This window comes from Arachis stenosperma, chromosome 2 (genome assembly GCF_014773155.1).
Source record: "Arachis stenosperma cultivar V10309 chromosome 2, arast.V10309.gnm1.PFL2, whole genome shotgun sequence".
NCBI classification, from domain to species: domain Eukaryota; kingdom Viridiplantae; phylum Streptophyta; class Magnoliopsida; order Fabales; family Fabaceae; genus Arachis; species Arachis stenosperma.
The window spans coordinates 60,957,732-60,971,072 of NC_080378.1; the positions used below are offsets into that span (position 1 = coordinate 60,957,732).

The window sequence follows — 13,341 nt, forward strand, 5'->3', positions numbered from 1 at the left end:
GCAAGTTTTGGATGAATATACACTTACATATTGATTCAAGCAAACATTGTAAACTTTACATGATTTCATGAGAATAATGCATGAATTGAATGTCAATTTATATAGTGCAAGATCTTATGACCTAGAACAAAGCTTTGATGCACCTTGTTTGTTTGATTTCAAGACAAAGGAAGCATAGAAGAACCACGTTAGCAGCTGATGAGCGGATAATTTATACGCTTTTTGGAATTGTTTTTAGGTAGTTTTTAGTAAGTTTAAGCTACTTTTAGGGATGTTTTCATTAGTTTTTATGTTAAATTCACATTTCTGGACTTTACTATGAGTTTGTGTGTTTTTCTGTGATTTCAGGTAATTTTTGGCTGAAATTGAGGGACTTGAGCAAAACTCTAAAAAAGGCTAACAAAAGGACTGTTGATGCTATTGGAATCTGACCTCCCTGCACTCAAAATGGATTTTTTGGAGCTACAGAAATTCAAATGGCGCGCTCTCAACGGCGTTGGAAACTAGACATCCAGAGCTTTCCAGCAATATATAATAGTCTATACTTTATTCGGAAATTGATGACGTAACTTGGCGTTGAACGCCAAGTACATGCTGCTGTCTGGAGTTAAACGCCAGAAAAACGTCATGATCCGGAGTTGAACGCCCAAAACACGTCATAACTCGGAGTTCAACTCCAAGAGAAGCCTCAGCTAGTGGATTGATCAAGCTCAGCCCAAGCATACACCAAGTGGGCCCCGGAAGTGGATTTATGCATCAATTACTTACTCATGTAAACCCTAGGAGCTAGTTTATTATAAATAGAACTTTTTACTATCATATTATCATCCTGGATTATATTTTGAATCCTGTGATCACGTTTTGGGGGCTGGCCATTCGGCCATGCCTGAACCTTGTACTTATGTATTTTCAACAGTGGAGTTTCTGCACACCATAGATTAAGGGTGTGGAGCTCTGCTGTACCTCAAGTTTCAATACAATTACTATTACTTTTTATTCAATTCTCTTTTATTCTTATTCCAAGATATACGTTGCACAACACTTTGATGAATGTGATGATCCGTGACACTCATCATCATTCTCACTTATGAACGCGCGTGATTGACAACCACTTCCGTTCTACCTTAGGCCGAGCGCATATCTCTTAGATTCCCCAACAGAATCTTCGTGGTATAAGCTAGATAGATGGCGGCATTCATGAGGATCTGGAAAGTCTAACCTTGTCTGTGATATTCCGAGTAGGATTCCGGTATTGAATGACTGTGATGAGCTTCAAACTCCTGAAGGCTGGGCGTTAGTGACAGACGCAAAAGAATCAATGGATTCTACTCCAACCTGATTGAGAACCGACAGATGATTAGTCGTGCTGTGACAGAGCATTTGGACCATTTTCACTTAGAGGATGGGATGTAGCTATCAACCAAGGGTGATGCCTCCAGACGATTAGCCGTGCAGTGACAGCGCATAGGACCATTTTCCTGAGAGGATTAAAAGTAGCCATTGATGATAGATATGCCCTACATACAGCTTGCCATGGAAAGGAGTAAGAAGGATTGAAGGAAGAGCGAGTAGTGAAGTAGAGTTTCAAGAGGAACACAGCATCTTCATACACCTATCTGAAATTCCCACTATTAATTTACATAAGTATTTCTATCCCTTTTTTATTTTCTATTTTATTATTAATTATTCGAAAATCCATAAATCAATTTAATCTGCCTAACTGAGATTTACAAGGTGACTATAGCTTGCTTCATACCAACAATCTCTGTGGGATCGACCCTTACTCACGTAAGGTTTATTACTTGGACGACCCAGTACACTTGCTGGTTAGTTGAACGGAGTTGTGAATTCAAATAGAGCCAATTATTAAATTTCATACAAGTACAAAGACAATAGATCACAATTTCGTCCACCAAGTTTTTGGCGCCGTTGCCGGGGAACAATCAATTTCGAACAACAATTCAAACAATTGTTTCCAACCCACAATGGTGCCAAGTTTTTAATCCGGCAACAACACCAAGTTTTTGGCGCCGTTGCCGGGGATTGTTTGAATTACAATTACGTGCAACTAGAGCGCCAAGTTTTTTTTGATCCGGCAACACCACCAAGTTTTTGGCGCCGTTGCCGGGGATTGTTCGAGTATGGACAACTGACGGTTCATCTTGTTGCTCAGATTAGGTAATTTTCTTTTCAAAAATCTTTTTCAAAATTTTTCTTTTATTTTTCGTTTTTCTAAACTTTATTTTCGAAAAAAAAATCAATAGAAATCCAAAAAAACTAGAAAATCATAAAAACCAAAAATATTTTGTGTTTCTTGTTTGAGTCTTGAGTCAATTTTTAAGTTTGGTGTCAATTGCATGCTTTTAAAAATTTTTCTTGCATTTTTCAAAAATCCCATGCATTCATAGTGTTCTTCATAATCTTCAAGTTGTTCTTGAGAAGTCCTCTTGTTTGATCTTGATGTTTTCTTGTTTTGTGTTGTTTGTTGTTTTTCATATGCATTTTTTGTTTGTTAGAGTCCATGCATTAAAGATTTCTAAGTTTGGTGTCTTGCATGTTTTCTTTGCATTAAAAATTTTTTAAAATTATGTTCTTGATGTTCATCATGATCTTCAAAGTGTTCTTGGTGTTCATCTTGACATTCATAGTGTTCTTGCATGCATCTTGTGTTTTGATCCAAAATTTTTATGTTTTGGGTCATGTTTGTGTTTTTCTCTCTCCTCATTAAAAATTCAAAAATAAAAAAATATCTTTTCCTTATTTCCCTCCAAATTTTCGAAATTTTGGGTTGACTTGATCAAAAATTTTTAAAATTAGTTGTTTCTTACAAGTCAAGTCAAAATTTCAATTTTAAAAATCTTATCTTTTCAAAATCTTTTTCAAAAATCATATCTTTTTCATTTTTTTTCTATTTTTCGAAAATTTTAAAAATTATTTTTCAAAAATCTTTTTCTTATCTTTTATATCTAATTTTCGAAAATTAGCTAACAATTAATGTGATTGGCTCAAAAATTTGAAGTTTGTTACTTTCTTGATAAGAAAGGTTGAATCTTTAAATTCTAGAATCTTATCTTGTAGTTTCTTGTTAGTTAAGTCATTTTAAAAATTAAATCTTTTTCAAAATATCTTTTTCTTAAAAATCTTATCTTTTTATCTTATCTTTTTCAAAATTTTATCTTTTTCAAAAATTTGATTTCAAAATATCTTATCTAACTTCTTATCTTCTTATCTTTTTAAAATTTGATTTCAAATCTTTTTCAATCAACTAACTAACTTTTTGTTTGTTTCCTATCTTTTTCAAAACCACCTAACTACTTCTCCCTCTTCTATTTTCGAAAATATCTCTCTCTTTTTTTTTCAAAAATTCTTTTTAATTAACTAAATGTTTCATATTTTAATTTTAATTACATTTTATCTCTAAATTTCGAAAATTACTAACCCCTTTTTCAAAAATTATTTTCGAAATATCCCTTCTCTTTTCTTCTTCTATTTAATTATTTAATTACTAACACTTCTCTTCACCTCTCTTCATCTAAAAATTCGAACCCATCCTTCTTCACTCTTCTCCCCTTTCTTTTTCTACTGACATAAAGGAATCTCTATACTGTGACATAGAGGATTCCTCTTTCTTTTCTTGTTTTCTTCTCTTTCATATGAGCAGGAACAGGGATAAAGGCACTCTTGTTGAAATTGATCCAGAACCTGAAAGGACTTTGAAGAAAAAATTAAGAGAAGCTAAATTACAACAATCCAGAAACAACCTTTCAGAAATTTTCGAACAAGAGAAGGAGATGGCAGCCGAAAATAATAATAATGTAAGGAGAATGCTTGGTGACTTCACAAAGCCAACGTCCAAGTTTGATGGAAGAAGCATCTCCATTCCTGCCATTGGAGCCAACAACTTTGAGCTGAAACCTCAGCTAGTTGCCTTAATGCAACAAAACTGCAAGTTTTATGGACTTCCATCTGAAGATCCTTATCAGTTTTTAACTGAGTTCTTGCAGATCTGTGAGACTGTAAAGACGAATGGAGTTGATCTTGAAGTCTACAGACTCATGCTTTTTCCTTTTGCTGTAAGAGACAGAGCTAGAATATGGTTGGATTCACAACCCAAGGATAGCCTGGACTCATGGAATAAGCTGGTCACTGCCTTCTTGGATAAATTCTTTCCTCCTCAAAAGTTGAGCAAGCTGAGAGTGGATGTTCAAATCTTCAAACAAAAAGATGGTGAATTCCTCTATGAAGCTTGGGAAAGATACAAGCAGCTGACCAAAAGATGTCCATCTGACATATTTTCAGAATGGACTATATTAGATATATTCTATTATGGTCTCTCTGAATTTTCGAAAATGTCAGTGGACCATTCTGCAGGTGGATCTATTCACCTGAAGAAAACGCCTGAAGAGGCTCAAGAACTCATTGACATGGTTGCAAACAACCAATTCATGTACACTTCTGAGAGGAATTCCGTGAACAATGGGATACCTCAGAAGAAAGGAGTTCTTGAAATTGATGCTCTGAATGCCATATTGGCTCAGAACAAAGTGTTGACTCAACAGGTCAACATGATCTCTCAAAATCTGAATGGATGGCAACATGCATCCAACAGTACTAGAGAGGCAGCTTCTGAAGAAGCTTATGATCCTGAGAACCCTGCCATGGCAGAGGTTAATTACATGGGTGAACCTTATGGAAACACCTATAACTCATCATGGAGAAATCATCCAAATTTCTCATGGAAGGATCAACAAAAGCCTCAACAAGGCTTTAACAATGGTGGACGCAATAGGCTGAGCAATAGCAAGCCATATCCATCATCTTCTCAGCAACAGACAGAGAATTCTGAACAAAACACCTCTAATTTAGCCAATGTAGTCTCTGATCTGTCAAAGGCCACTTTTAGTTTCATGAGTGAAACAAGATCCTCCATTAGAAATCTGGAGGCACAAGTGGGCCAGCTGAGTAAGAAAGTCATTGAAACTCCTCCCAGTATTCTCCCAAGCAATACAGAAGAAAATTCAAAAGGAGAGTGCAAGGCCATTGATATAATCAATGTGGCCGAATGCACAAGGGAGGAGGAGGACGAAAATCCTAGTGAGGAAGACCTCCTGGGACGTCTCTCAAGCAAGAAGGAGTCTCCTATTAAGGATCCAAAGGAATCTGAGGCTCATATAGAGACCATAGAGATTCCATTAAATCTCCTTCTGCCATTCATGAGCTCTGAAGACTATTCTTCCTCAGAAGAGGATGAAGATGTAACTGGAGAGCAAGTTGCTCAATATTAAGGAGATATCATGAAGTTGAATGCCAAGTTGTTTGGTAATGAGACTTGGGAAAGTGAACCTCCCTTGCTCATTAGTGGACTGGATACCTGGATTCAGCAAATTCTACCTCAAAAGAAATAAGATCCTGGCAAGTTCTTAATACCTTGTACCATAGGCACCATGACCTTTGAAAAAGCTCTGTGTGATCTGGGGTCAGGGATAAATCTTATGCCACTCTCTGTAATGGAGAAGCTGGGGATCATTGAGGTACAACCTGCCTTGTTCTCATTACAATTGGCAGACAAGTCATTGAGACAAGCTTATGGAATAGTAGAGGACGTGTTAGTAAAGGTTGAAGGCCTTTACATCCCTGCTGATTTCATAATCTTAGACACTAGGAAGGAAGAGGATGATTGCATCATCCTTGGAAGACCCTTCCTAGCCACAGCAGGAGCTGTGATAGATGTCAACAGAGGTGAATTAGTCCTTCAATTGAATGGGGACTACCTTGTGTTTAAGGCACATGGCCATCTGGTGGGCAAAATCGTGATTCATTCTTTTCACTTCAACAATCCCAGGTAATGGCTCCAAAAACTTGGTGTCAATGCCATGGTTCACAACTTCGCACAACTAACCAGCAAGTGCACTGGGTCGTCCAAGTAATACCTTACGTGAGTAAGGGTCGATCCCACGGAGATTGTTGGTATGAAGCAAGCTATGGTCATCTTGTAAATCTCAGTCAGGCTTATCCATGTGGTTATGGGAGATTAGATAATTAAAAGATAAATAAAATAGGATAGAAATACTTATGTAATTCAATGGTGGGAATTTCAGATAGGCGTATGAAGATGCTGTGCTCCTCTTGAATCTCTGCTTTCCTGCTGCTTTCATCCAATTCTTCTTACTCCTTTCCATGGCAAGCTGTTTGTAGGGCATCACCGTTGTCAATGGCTACATCCCATCCTCTTAGTGAAAAAGGTCCAAATGCTCTGTCACGGCACGGCTAATCATCTGTCGGTTCTCAATCAGGTTGGAATAGAATCCCTTGATTCTTTTGCGTTTGTCATCACGCCCAGCCTTTAGGAGTTCAAAGCTCGTCACAGTCATTCAATCCCAGAATCCTACTCGAAATACCATAGACAAGGTTTAGACTTTCCGGATTCTCAAGAATGCTGCCATCAATTCTAGCTTATACCACGAAGATTCTGTTGGGGAATCTAAGAGATATACGCCCGGCCTAAGGTAGAACGGAAGTGGTTGTCAGTCACGTGCGTTCATAGGTGAGAATGATGATGAGTGTCACAGATCATCACATTCATCAAGGTGAAGTGCAACGTATATCTTGGATTAAGAATAAAATTGATTTGGATAGAAAATAATAGTAATTGCATTGAAACTTGAGGTACAGCAGAGCTCCACACCCTTAATCTATGGTGTGTAGAAACTCCACCGTTGAAAATACATAAGTGAGAGAGGTTCAGGAATGGCCGAATGGCCAGCCCCCAAAACGTGGTCACTGGATCAAAATACAATCCAGGGATCAAAACCAAGATGATAATATGATAGTAAAGAGTTCTATTTATAATAAACTAGCTACTAGGGTTTACAGAAGTAAGTAATTGATGCATAAATCCACTTCCGGGGCCCACTTGGTGTATGTTTGGGCTGAGCTTGGTCTATCCACGAGCTGAGGCTTCTCTTGGAGTTGAACTCCAAGTTATGACGTGTTTTGGGCGTTCAACTCCGGATCATGACGTTTTTCTGGCGTTTAACTCCAGACAGCAGCATGTACTTGGCATTCAACGCCAAGTTACGTCGTCAATTTTCGAATAAAGTATAGACTATTATATATTGCTGGAAAGCTCTGGATGTCTACTTTCCAACGCCGTTGAGAGCGCGCCATTTGGAGTTCTGTAGCTCCAGAAAATCCATTTCGAGTTCAGGGAGGTCAGAATCCAACAGCATCAGCAGTCCTTTTGTCAGCCTTTTTCAGAGTTTTGCTCAAGTCCCTCAATTTCAGCCAGAAATTACCTGAAATCACAGAAAAACACACAAACTCATAGTAAAGTCCAAAAATGTGAATTTAACATAAAAACTAATGAAAACATCCCTAAAAGTAACTAGATCATACTAAAAACTACCTAAAAACAATGCCAAAAAGCGTATAAATTATCCGCTCATCACAACACCAAACTTAAATTGTTGCTTGTCCCCAAGCAACTGAAAATAAAATAGGATAAAAAGAAGAGAATATACTATAAATTTAGAATATCAATGAATATTAGTTCTAATCAGATGAGCAGGACTTGTAGCTTTTTGCTTCTGAACAGTTTTGGCATCTCACTTTTTCCTTTGAAGTTTAGAATGATTGGCTTCTCTAGGAACTTAGAATTTCAGATAGTGTTATTGATTCTCCTAGTTAAGTATGTTGATTCTTGAATACAGCTACTTTTTGAGTCTTGGCCGTGGCCCTAAGCACTTTGTTTTCCAGTATTACCACCGGATATATAAATGCCACAGACACATAACTGGGTGAACCTTTTCAGATTGTGACTTAGCTTTGCTAAAGTCTCCAGTTAGAGGTGTCCAGAGCTCTTAAGCACACTCTTTTTGCCTTGGATCACGACTTTAACCACTCAGTCTCAAGCTTTTCACTTGGACCTTCATGATACAAGCACATGGTTAGGGACAGCTTGATTTAGCCGCTTAGGCCTGGATTTTATTTCCTTGGGCCCTCCTATCCATTGATGCTCAAAGCCTTGGATCCTTTTTACCCTTGCCTTTTGGTTTTCAGGGCTATTGGCTTTTTCTGCTTTCTTTTTCTCTTTTTTTTTCAAAATATTTTTTTTTGCCAATAATTTATTTATTTATTTATTTATTTTTCGCCATTCACTGCTTTTTCTTGCTTCAAGAATCAAATTCATGATTTTTCAGATTGTCAATAACATTTCTCCTTGTTCATCATTCTTTTAAGAGCCAACAATTTTAACATTCATAAACAACAAAATCAAAAGACATATGCACTGTTCAAGCATTCATTCAGAAAGCAAGAAGTATTGTCACCACATCAATATAATTAAACTAAATTCAAGGATAAATTCGAAATTCATGTACTTCTTGTTCTTTTGAATTAAAACAATTTTCTTTTAAGAGAGGTGAAGGATTCATGGAATTACTCATAATCTTTAAGGCATAGTTACTACATACTAATGATCATGAAGTAGAGACACAAAATATAGATAAACATGAAGGATAAAAACCGAAAAAACAGAGAAAATAAGAACAAGGAATGAGTCCACCTGAGTGAGGGTGGCGCCTTCTTGAAGATCCAATGGTGCTTTTTGAGCTCCTTTATGTCTTTTCCTTGCTTCTGTTGCATGATCCCTAGTGATTTTGGTGTTTTTATCCTTATTTGCTCCCAATAGTTGTGTGGAGGATAATTTATCCCCTGAGGTATCTCAGGGATCTCTTGATTTGCAGTCAAATATTCTACCACTGAGCTATAAACCCTTTAGATGAGTCTTTCCATCTCCCATGACTCGGAGGTGGAAGCTTTTTGTCTTTCCTTTTTGTCTTTTTTTTTCTTCTTTTTTTTTGAGGTTTATCTGAATTGATGATTTTTAGTTTCTCTTGACTTCCTCTTCAGAGTCCTTTTAGGTTCATGATCTGCTTCAATAAGAATGTTCTTGTCCTTGCTCCTGCTCATATAGGGAAGAAGAGAACAAGAAAAGAAAGAGGAATCCTCTATGTCACAGTAAAGAGGTTCCTTATTGTTAGTAGAAGAAGAAAGGAATAAAAGTGGAGAATCCAATCACAATGGTGAGGATAGAGGCAGTGATTGGAGATGAAGAGAGGTGAAGAGAAGTGTTAGTAAATAAATAAAATAAATAGAAAGAGATGAGGGGGAGAGAAATTCGAAAATAATTTTGAAAAATGGGTTAGTAATTTTCGAAAATTAAAACTAAAATTTGAAACAATTAATTAATTAAAAAGAATTTTTGAAAAAGAGGGAGGTATTTTCGAAAATTAGAGAGGGAAAAGTAGTTAGGTGGTTTTGAAAAAGATAAGAAACAAACAAAAAGTTAATTAGTTAGTTGAAAAAAGATATTAAAATCAATTTTGAAAAGATAAGAAGATAAGAAGTTAGAAAAGATATTTTAAAATTTTTCTGAAAAAGATAAAATTTTGAAAAAAAATATGATATAAAAGATATGATTTAAAAAGATATGGTTTTGAAAAGATAAGATTGAAATTAGTTTTGAAAAAGATTTGAATTTTAAAATCACAATTAATGACTTGACTCACAAGAAATCACAAGATATGATTCTAGAACTTAAAATTTGAATCTTTCTTAACAAGAAAGTAACAAACTTGAAATTTTTGAATCAAAACATTAATTTTTGATGCAATTTTCGAAAATATGATGTAAAGATAAGAAAAAGATTTTGAAAAATATTTTTGAAATTTTCGAAAATGATGAAAAAATGGAAAAGATATGATTTTTGAAAAAGATTTTAAAAAGATAAGATTTAAAAAGATAAGATATTTTTTGATTTTTGAAATTTTTTTTTATGATGAGAGAGAAAAACACTAAAAATACTCAATGCATGAAAATTTTGGATCAAAACACATGTTGCATGCAAGAACACTATGAATGTCAAGATGAACACCAAGAACACTTTGAAGATCATGATGAACATCAAGAACATATTTTTGAAAAATTTTCAATGTAAAGAAAACATGCAAGACACCAAACTTAGAAATTTTTCATGTTTAGACTCTATGAATGCAAGAATGCATATGAAAAACACCATACAACACAAAACAAGAAAATATGAAGATCAAACAAGAAAGTTCATCAAGAACAACTTGAAGATCATGATGAATGCTATGAATGCATGAATTTTTCGAAAATTTTATGCAAGAAAAAGATGAACATGCAATTGACACCAAACTTATGACTTGACAAAAGACTCAAACAAGAAACACAAAATATTTTTTATTTTTATGGTTTTTCTAATTTTTTTTGTATTTTATTTGATTTTTTCGAAAAACATATAAGAAAAGGAAAATAAGAAATTCAAAATTTTTAATATGAATTCCAGGAATCATGCAATGTTAGTCTAAAGCTCCGGTCCAGGAATTAGACATGGCTTAATAGCCAGCCAAGCTTTCAATGAAAGCTCTAGTCCAAAACACTAGACATGGCCAATGGCCAGCCAAGCTTTAGCATACAGCTAATAATCAAATTAGCTTGCCTCTATGAAGATGGTTTTGAAGCCTCAGTCCAAAAGAATTTAGACATGGCTTTACAGCCAGCCAGGCTTCAACATGCTTCATGAAACTCTAGAATGCTGATGAGCGGATAATTTGTACGCTTTTTGGCATTGTTTTTAGTATGATTTAGTTAGTTTTTAGTATATTTTTATTAGTTTTTAGTTAAAATTCACTTTTCTAGACTTTACTATGAGTTTGTGTGTTTTTCTGTGATTTCAGGTATTTTCTGGCTGAAATTGAGGGACCTGAGCAAAAATCTGATTCAGAGACTGAAAAGGACTGCAGATGCTGTTGGATTCTGACCTCCCTGCACTCGAAGTGGATTTTCTGGAGCTACAGAAGCCCAATTGGCGCTCTCTCAACGGCGTTGAAAAGTAGACATCCTGGGCTTTCCAGCAATATATGATAGTCCATACTTTGCCCAAGATTTGATGGCCCAAACCGGCGTTGAAAGTCACCCTCAAAATTCCCAGCGTTAAACGCCGGAACTGGCACAAGAATGGGAGTTAAACGCCCAAACTGGCACCAAAGCTGGCGTTTAACTCCAAGAAGAGTCTCTACACGAAAAATGCTTCATTGCTCAGCCCAAGCACACACCAAGTGGGCCCGGAAGTGGATTTTTATGTCATTTACTCATCTTTGTAATCCTTAGGCTACTAGTTCCCTATAAGTAGGACCTTTTACTATTGTATTTTCATCTTTCAATCTTAGAACCTTTTGATCATGTTTTTATGATTGAACCCTCTTTGGGAGGCTGGCCTCACGGCCATGCCTAGACCTTGTTCTTATGTATTTTCAACGGTGGAGTTTCTACACACCATAGATTAAGGTGTGGAGCTCTGCTGTACCTCGAGTATTAATGCAATTACTATTGTTCTTCTATTCAATTCCACTTGTTCTTGTTCCAAGATATCACTTGTTCTTCAACTTGATGAATGTGATGATCCGTGACACTCATCATCATTCTCACCTATGAACGTGTGACTGACAACCACATCCGTTCTACCTTAGATTGGGTGAATATCTCTTGGATTCCTGATACACGATGCATGGTTGATCGCCTGACAACCGAGCGCTCGCCTGACAACCGAGCCAGCCATTCCGTGAGATCAGAGTCTTCGTGGTATAGGCAAGAACTGATGGCGGCATTCAAGAGAATCCGGAAGGTCTAACCTTGTCTGTGGTATTCTGAGTAGGATTCAATGATTGAATGACTGTGACGTGCTTTAAACTCCTGAGGGCGGGGCGTTAGTGACAGACGCAAAAGAATCACTGGATTCTATTCTGGCCTGATCGAGAACCGACAGATGGATAGCCGTGCCGTGACAGGGTGCGTTGAACATTTCCACTGAGAGGATGGGAGGTAGCCACTGACAACGGTGAAACCCTTGCATAAGCTTGCCATGGAAAGGAGTAAGAAGGATTGGATGAAGACAGTAGGAAAGCAGAGAGACGGAAGGGACAAAGCATCTTCATACACTTATCTGAAGCTCTCACCAATGAATTGCATAAGTATCTCTATCTTTCTCTTTATGTTTCATTCATCACCCATACCCATTCGAGTCTGCCTGACTAAGATTTACAAGGTGACCATAGCTTGCTTCATACCAACAATCTCCGTGGGATCGACCCTTACTCGCATAAGGTTTATTACTTGGACGACCCAGTGCACTTGCTGGTTAGTTGTGCGGAGTTGTGATAAAGAGTTGAGATTGCAATGAGCATACCATGTTGATGGTGCCATTGATGATCACAATTTCGTGCACCAAGTTTTTGGCGCCGTTGCCGGGGATTGTTTCGTGTATGGACAACTGACGGTTCATCTTGTTGCTTAGATTAGGTATTTTTCAGAATTCTTAAGAATGAGTTCTAGAGTTTCATGATGATCTGTTGAAATCTGGCTGGCTGTGAAGCCATGTCTAATCTTATTGGACCGAGGTTTCAACTGATCATCACAAGAACTTGATGATTTCTATCAATCTTGCTATTGGAGCAATGATCTGCTAAGGCTTGGCTGGCCATTGGCCATGTCTAGTGTTTTGGACCGAAGCTTTCTTTGAAAGCTTGGCTGGCTGTGAAGCCATGTCTAATTCCTGGACCGAAGTCTTAGACTAGCATTGCAATGATTCCTGGAATCCAAATTGAGAATTCTGAAACCTTTATTTTCTATTTCCATATAATTTTCGAAAAATCCAAAAAAAAAATTTCAAAATCATAAAAACCAAAAAAATATTTTATGTTTCTTGTTTGAGTCTAGTGTCTAATTTTAAGTTTGGTGTCTTGCATGCATTGTTTATTTGATCTTGGTTCTATTTTCAAGTCAATAGTACAGGGAACTGAAGATTCAGAACATGCAGCAGAGGAATTACACAGAAAAAGCTGGGCGTTCAAAACGCCCAGTGAAGAAGGACAGACTGGCGAAGAGCCAGGGTGCCTGGTTGGGCGTTTAACGCCCAAAAAGGTAGAGCATTGGGCGTTAAACGCCAGAATGTGCACCATTCTGGGCGTTTAACGCCAGGATGGCACAAGAGGGAGGATTTTGTTTTCAAATCAATTTTTTTTTTCAAATTTTCAAAGTTTTTCAAAATCAAATCTTTTTCAAAATCAATTTCTTTCCTTTTTCAAAGATACTTGCTAACAATTAATGATTTGATTGAACAATTCAAGTATGTTGCCTTTTCTGTTGAAAAAGGTTTAATGTTTGAATCATATCTTTTCTTGTTAGGCAAGTCATTAATTTTTAAAATCAAATCTTTTTTAAAATCGTTTTCAAATCATATCTTTTCAATCATATCTTTTT

The 13,341-nt window shown here is 36.6% G+C and overlaps 1 non-coding gene across 1 annotated transcript; it reads right to left on the reverse strand.

Annotated features, from left to right (window-relative positions):
* Nucleotides 1–4,187: 4,187 nt before the first annotated feature.
* Nucleotides 4,188–4,291, reverse strand: LOC130964595 (small nucleolar RNA R71). Its single transcript, XR_009080684.1, has one exon. It is a non-coding gene; the product is annotated as a small nucleolar RNA R71 (small nucleolar RNA).
* Nucleotides 4,292–13,341: the final 9,050 nt, after the last annotated feature.